Source organism: Oncorhynchus mykiss, unplaced genomic scaffold (assembly GCF_013265735.2).
Source record: "Oncorhynchus mykiss isolate Arlee unplaced genomic scaffold, USDA_OmykA_1.1 un_scaffold_539, whole genome shotgun sequence".
Lineage (NCBI taxonomy): Eukaryota > Metazoa > Chordata > Actinopteri > Salmoniformes > Salmonidae > Oncorhynchus > Oncorhynchus mykiss.
In genome coordinates, this window is record NW_023493986.1 from 67,501 (window position 1) to 74,376 (window position 6,876).

A 6,876-nucleotide genomic window follows, 5' to 3' on the forward strand; every position below is an offset into this window, starting at 1 on the left:
CTACAAGCCTGGAGGTCAATAGCTCCAGGGGGTAAGCTCTACTGTCATGTCCGTAAATAGAGTGGTGTTACCCGGGTTTTGAACCATATTTTAATTTTTGGGTTACCAGATGCACACGGGTCTTTTGGAAAACAATCACAATCTGCATCCATCGTAATATCTTAAACTGTATATAAAGCACCTAAGGACGGGCCTGACCGAGAGAGGGCCGTAGTAGGGTACTCCCCTAGCGGGCTATATCAATAGAATGACCGGTAAAATGATTTAAAACAGTTTTATAATTTTTGGGTTACCAGATGCACACGGGTCTTTTGGAAAACAATCACAATCTGCATCCATCGTAATATATGAAACTGTATATAAAGCACTGAAGGACGGCCCCGACCGAGACAGGGCCTTAGTGGGGTGCTCCCATAGCGGGCTATATCAATAGAATGACCGGTAAAAGTATTTAAAACCGTTTTATAATTTTTGGGTTACCAGATGCACGTTTTCAATCACCAGTTGCACGGAGGATTAATAGCAATCTGCATCCATCGTGATTTCTTAAAGTGTGTAAAAAGCACCCAAGGACGGCCCTGACAGAGAGAGGGCCGTAGTGGGGCACTCCCCTAGCGGGCTATATCAATAGAATGACGGGTAAAAGTATTTAAAACCCTTTTATAATTTTTGGGTTACCAGATGCACGTTTTCAATCACCAGGTGCACGGAGGAAAATGAGCATTTGCATCCATAGTCATGTTTTAAACCGTCCATAAAGCACTCTTGGCCGGCCCCGGCAGAGAGAGAAAGAGATGGTGAAAAAAAAAAAAAATCATCATCAGACCTTCCATAAATAATTCGGGCCGGCCCCCATTGCTAAAGGTCCGTAGTAGGGTGCGCCATAAGCGGACATGAATAGATGGAACACCGCTAACCGCATAGAGAACCGTGTTTTGGGTGACCAGGTGCACGTTTTCAATCACCAGTTGCACATTTTCAATCACCAGTTGCACGGAGGATTAATAGCAATCTGCATCCATCGCGATTTCTTAAAGTGTCTATAAAGCACTCAGGACGGGCCCGACCGAGACAGGGCCTTAGTGGGGTGCTCCCATAGCGGGCAACAATGAGAGGGGTGCCTTTAAATTCATTTTGAACCATATTTGAAATTTTGGGTTACCAGATGCACGTTTTCAATCACCAGTTGCACGGAGGATTAATAGCAATCTGCATCCATCGTGATTTCTTAAAGTGTGTAAAAAGCACCCAAGGACGGCCCTGACAGAGAGAGGGCCGTAGTGGGGCACTCCCCTAGCGGGCTATATCAATAGAATGACGGGTAAAAGTATTTAAAACCCTTTTATAATTTTTGGGTTACCAGATGCACGTTTTCAATCACCAGGTGCACGGAGGAAAATGAGCATTTGCATCCATAGTCATGTTTTAAACCGTCCATAAAGCACTCTTGGCCGGCCCCGGCAGAGAGAGAAAGAGATGGTGAAAAAAAAAAAAAAATCATCATCAGACCTTCCATAAATAATTCGGGCCGGCCCCCATTGCTAAAGGTCCGTAGTAGGGTGCGCCATAAGCGGACATGAATAGATGGAACACCGCTAACCGCATAGAGAACCGTGTTTTGGGTGACCAGGTGCACGTTTTCAATCACCAGTTGCACATTTTCAATCACCAGTTGCACGGAGGATTAATAGCAATCTGCATCCATCGCGATTTCTTAAAGTGTCTATAAAGCACTCAGGACGGGCCCGACCGAGACAGGGCCTTAGTGGGGTGCTCCCATAGCGGGCAACAATGAGAGGGGTGCCTTTAAATTCATTTTGAACCATATTTGAAATTTTGGGTTACCAGATGCACGTTTTCAATCACCAGTTGCACGGAGGATTAATAGCAATCTGCATCCATCGTGATTTCTTAAAGTGTGTAAAAAGCACCCAAGGACGGCCCTGACAGAGAGAGGGCCGTAGTGGGGCACTCCCCTAGCGGGCTATATCAATAGAATGACGGGTAAAAGTATTTAAAACCCTTTTATAATTTTTGGGTTACCAGATGCACGTTTTCAATCACCAGGTGCACGGAGGAAAATGAGCATTTGCATCCATAGTCATGTTTTAAACCGTCCATAAAGCACTCTTGGCCGGCCCCGGCAGAGAGAGAAAGAGATGGTGAAAAAAAAAAAAAATCATCATCAGACCTTCCATAAATAATTCGGGCCGGCCCCCATTGCTAAAGGTCCGTAGTAGGGTGCGCCATAAGCGGACATGAATAGATGGAACACCGCTAACCGCATAGAGAACCGTGTTTTGGGTGACCAGGTGCACGTTTTCAATCACCAGTTGCACATTTTCAATCACCAGTTGCACGGAGGATTAATAGCAATCTGCATCCATCGCGATTTCTTAAAGTGTCTATAAAGCACTCAGGACGGGCCCGACCGAGACAGGGCCTTAGTGGGGTGCTCCCATAGCGGGCAACAATGAGAGGGGTGCCTTTAAATTCATTTTGAACCATATTTGAAATTTTGGGTTACCAGATGCACGTTTTCAATCACCAGTTGCACGGAGGATTAATAGCAATCTGCATCCATCGTGATTTCTTAAAGTGTGTAAAAAGCACCCAAGGACGGCCCTGACAGAGAGAGGGCCGTAGTGGGGCACTCCCATAGCGGGCTATATCAATAGAATGACGGGTAAAAGTATTTAAAACCCTTTTATAATTTTTGGGTTACCAGATGCACGTTTTCAATCACCAGGTGCACGGAGGAAAATGAGCATTTGCATCCATAGTCATGTTTTAAACCGTCCATAAAGCACTCTTGGCCGGCCCCGGCAGAGAGAGAAAGAGATGGTGAAAAAAAAAAAAAATCATCATCAGACCTTCCATAAATAATTCGGGCCGGCCCCCATTGCTAAAGGTCCGTAGTAGGGTGCGCCATAAGCGGACATGAATAGATGGAACACCGCTAACCGCATAGAGAACCGTGTTTTGGGTGACCAGGTGCACGTTTTCAATCACCAGTTGCACATTTTCAATCACCAGTTGCACGGAGGATTAATAGCAATCTGCATCCATCGCGATTTCTTAAAGTGTCTATAAAGCACTCAGGACGGGCCCGACCGAGACAGGGCCTTAGTGGGGTGCTCCCATAGCGGGCAACAATGAGAGGGGTGCCTTTAAATTCATTTTGAACCATATTTGAAATTTTGGGTTACCAGATGCACGTTTTCAATCACCAGTTGCACGGAGGATTAATAGCAATCTGCATCCATCGTGATTTCTTAAAGTGTGTAAAAAGCACCCAAGGACGGCCCTGACAGAGAGAGGGCCGTAGTGGGGCACTCCCCTAGCGGGCTATATCAATAGAATGACGGGTAAAAGTATTTAAAACCCTTTTATAATTTTTGGGTTACCAGATGCACGTTTTCAATCACCAGGTGCACGGAGGAAAATGAGCATTTGCATCCATAGTCATGTTTTAAACCGTCCATAAAGCACTCTTGGCCGGCCCCGGCAGAGAGAGAAAGAGATGGTGAAAAAAAAAAAAAATCATCATCAGACCTTCCATAAATAATTCGGGCCGGCCCCCATTGCTAAAGGTCCGTAGTAGGGTGCGCCATAAGCGGACATGAATAGATGGAACACCGCTAACCGCATAGAGAACCGTGTTTTGGGTGACCAGGTGCACGTTTTCAATCACCAGTTGCACATTTTCAATCACCAGTTGCACGGAGGATTAATAGCAATCTGCATCCATCGCGATTTCTTAAAGTGTCTATAAAGCACTCAGGACGGGCCCGACCGAGACAGGGCCTTAGTGGGGTGCTCCCATAGCGGGCAACAATGAGAGGGGTGCCTTTAAATTCATTTTGAACCATATTTGAAATTTTGGGTTACCAGATGCACGTTTTCAATCACCAGTTGCACGGAGGATTAATAGCAATCTGCATCCATCGTGATTTCTTAAAGTGTGTAAAAAGCACCCAAGGACGGCCCTGACAGAGAGAGGGCCGTAGTGGGGCACTCCCCTAGCGGGCTATATCAATAGAATGACGGGTAAAAGTATTTAAAACCCTTTTATAATTTTTGGGTTACCAGATGCACGTTTTCAATCACCAGGTGCACGGAGGAAAATGAGCATTTGCATCCATAGTCATGTTTTAAACCGTCCATAAAGCACTCTTGGCCGGCCCCGGCAGAGAGAGAAAGAGATGGTGAAAAAAAAAAAAAATCATCATCAGACCTTCCATAAATAATTCGGGCCGGCCCCCATTGCTAAAGGTCCGTAGTAGGGTGCGCCATAAGCGGACATGAATAGATGGAACACCGCTAACCGCATAGAGAACCGTGTTTTGGGTGACCAGGTGCACGTTTTCAATCACCAGTTGCACATTTTCAATCACCAGTTGCACGGAGGATTAATAGCAATCTGCATCCATCGCGATTTCTTAAAGTGTCTATAAAGCACTCAGGACGGGCCCGACCGAGACAGGGCCTTAGTGGGGTGCTCCCATAGCGGGCAACAATGAGAGGGGTGCCTTTAAATTCATTTTGAACCATATTTGAAATTTTGGGTTACCAGATGCACGTTTTCAATCACCAGTTGCACGGAGGATTAATAGCAATCTGCATCCATCGTGATTTCTTAAAGTGTGTAAAAAGCACCCAAGGACGGCCCTGACAGAGAGAGGGCCGTAGTGGGGCACTCCCCTAGCGGGCTATATCAATAGAATGACGGGTAAAAGTATTTAAAACCCTTTTATAATTTTTGGGTTACCAGATGCACGTTTTCAATCACCAGGTGCACGGAGGAAAATGAGCATTTGCATCCATAGTCATGTTTTAAACCGTCCATAAAGCACTCTTGGCCGGCCCCGGCAGAGAGAGAAAGAGATGGTGAAAAAAAAAAAAAATCATCATCAGACCTTCCATAAATAATTCGGGCCGGCCCCCATTGCTAAAGGTCCGTAGTAGGGTGCGCCATAAGCGGACATGAATAGATGGAACACCGCTAACCGCATAGAGAACCGTGTTTTGGGTGACCAGGTGCACGTTTTCAATCACCAGTTGCACATTTTCAATCACCAGTTGCACGGAGGATTAATAGCAATCTGCATCCATCGCGATTTCTTAAAGTGTCTATAAAGCACTCAGGACGGGCCCGACCGAGACAGGGCCTTAGTGGGGTGCTCCCATAGCGGGCAACAATGAGAGGGGTGCCTTTAAATTCATTTTGAACCATATTTGAAATTTTGGGTTACCAGATGCACGTTTTCAATCACCAGTTGCACGGAGGATTAATAGCAATCTGCATCCATCGTGATTTCTTAAAGTGTGTAAAAAGCACCCAAGGACGGCCCTGACAGAGAGAGGGCCGTAGTGGGGCACTCCCCTAGCGGGCTATATCAATAGAATGACGGGTAAAAGTATTTAAAACCCTTTTATAATTTTTGGGTTACCAGATGCACGTTTTCAATCACCAGGTGCACGGAGGAAAATGAGCATTTGCATCCATAGTCATGTTTTAAACCGTCCATAAAGCACTCTTGGCCGGCCCCGGCAGAGAGAGAAAGAGATGGTGAAAAAAAAAAAAAATCATCATCAGACCTTCCATAAATAATTCGGGCCGGCCCCCATTGCTAAAGGTCCGTAGTAGGGTGCGCCATAAGCGGACATGAATAGATGGAACACCGCTAACCGCATAGAGAACCGTGTTTTGGGTGACCAGGTGCACGTTTTCAATCACCAGTTGCACATTTTCAATCACCAGTTGCACGGAGGATTAATAGCAATCTGCATCCATCGCGATTTCTTAAAGTGTCTATAAAGCACTCAGGACGGGCCCGACCGAGACAGGGCCTTAGTGGGGTGCTCCCATAGCGGGCAACAATGAGAGGGGTGCCTTTAAATTCATTTTGAACCATATTTGAAATTTTGGGTTACCAGATGCACGTTTTCAATCACCAGTTGCACGGAGGATTAATAGCAATCTGCATCCATCGTGATTTCTTAAAGTGTGTAAAAAGCACCCAAGGACGGCCCTGACAGAGAGAGGGCCGTAGTGGGGCACTCCCCTAGCGGGCTATATCAATAGAATGACGGGTAAAAGTATTTAAAACCCTTTTATAATTTTTGGGTTACCAGATGCACGTTTTCAATCACCAGGTGCACGGAGGAAAATGAGCATTTGCATCCATAGTCATGTTTTAAACCGTCCATAAAGCACTCTTGGCCGGCCCCGGCAGAGAGAGAAAGAGATGGTGAAAAAAAAAAAAAATCATCATCAGACCTTCCATAAATAATTCGGGCCGGCCCCCATTGCTAAAGGTCCGTAGTAGGGTGCGCCATAAGCGGACATGAATAGATGGAACACCGCTAACCGCATAGAGAACCGTGTTTTGGGTGACCAGGTGCACGTTTTCAATCACCAGTTGCACATTTTCAATCACCAGTTGCACGGAGGATTAATAGCAATCTGCATCCATCGCGATTTCTTAAAGTGTCTATAAAGCACTCAGGACGGGCCCGACCGAGACAGGGCCTTAGTGGGGTGCTCCCATAGCGGGCAACAATGAGAGGGGTGCCTTTAAATTCATTTTGAACCATATTTGAAATTTTGGGTTACCAGATGCACGTTTTCAATCACCAGTTGCACGGAGGATTAATAGCAATCTGCATCCATCGTGATTTCTTAAAGTGTGTAAAAAGCACCCAAGGACGGCCCTGACAGAGAGAGGGCCGTAGTGGGGCACTCCCCTAGCGGGCTATATCAATAGAATGACGGGTAAAAGTATTTAAAACCCTTTTATAATTTTTGGGTTACCAGATGCACGTTTTCAATCACCAGGTGCACGGAGGAAAATGAGCATTTGCATCCATAGT